This window comes from Gopherus flavomarginatus, chromosome 23, assembly GCF_025201925.1.
Source record: "Gopherus flavomarginatus isolate rGopFla2 chromosome 23, rGopFla2.mat.asm, whole genome shotgun sequence".
In the NCBI taxonomy this organism is placed as follows: Eukaryota; Metazoa; Chordata; order Testudines; family Testudinidae; genus Gopherus; species Gopherus flavomarginatus.
The window spans coordinates 2,250,474-2,251,258 of NC_066639.1; the positions used below are offsets into that span (position 1 = coordinate 2,250,474).

Consider the following 785-nt stretch of genomic DNA (forward strand, 5'->3'; position numbering starts at 1 on the left):
TGGAGATACTGAGGATTGAACCCAGGACCTCATACATGCAAAGCATGTGCTTTATCACTGAGCTACACCTCCACCTTGGGTGGGTCCCTGCTCTGAGGGTCAAACCTGCTCATGGGGAACACTTTGCAGCAGGGCAAGATTCTACACAGCAGAGGAGGCAAGAGAGAGTGCATGCCCTGGACCCAGGGTGCAGCGATACAAGACTCAGCCCTCATACTGCATTGGCTGGGTGCAGGGGTGAAAGTAACTTACAGGACTTACTGGTACTGTGGGAGTCCTGAGGGGGCGTGGCATCATCCAGAAGAGGCGTGGCCTCTCAAGAGTTAAAGGCCCTGGGGCACCAGCTGTGGCTGGGAGACCCAGAGCCTTTAAATCAACCAGGGGCTCCTAGCTGAAGAGGTCGCTGGGAGCCCCCTGGGGCTCATGGGGCAAATTAAAGGGCCTGGGCCTCCGGCCACCAGGAGAACCCCAAGCTTTGCAGGGCTGGGGCAGGGATTTAAAGGGCCCAGAGCTCCTGCCACTGAGGGGAGCAACGAGACCTTTAAATCCCGGCCCCAGCCCGGTCACCAGAGCCGTGGCCGGGATTCAAAGGACTCTGGGCTGCCTGCAGGGGCTGGGAGCTCTGAGCCCTTTAAATCTCAGCTGCAGCTGGGATTTAAAGGGCTCTGGGCTGCCCGCAGCCGCGGGGAGCTCTGAGCCCTTTCAAGCCCGGCCCCAGCCCGGCCGCCAGAGCCCTGGCCATGGGCAGTCCAGAGCCCTTTCAATCCCTGCCATGGACGCCGGTG

At 60.5% G+C, this 785-nt stretch overlaps 1 non-coding gene across 1 annotated transcript; it reads right to left on the bottom strand.

Moving 5' to 3' along the window:
* TRNAA-UGC (transfer RNA alanine (anticodon UGC)) lies at window positions 1-72 on the bottom strand. Its single transcript has one exon. It is a non-coding gene; the product is annotated as a tRNA-Ala (tRNA).
* Window positions 73-785: the final 713 nt, after the last annotated feature.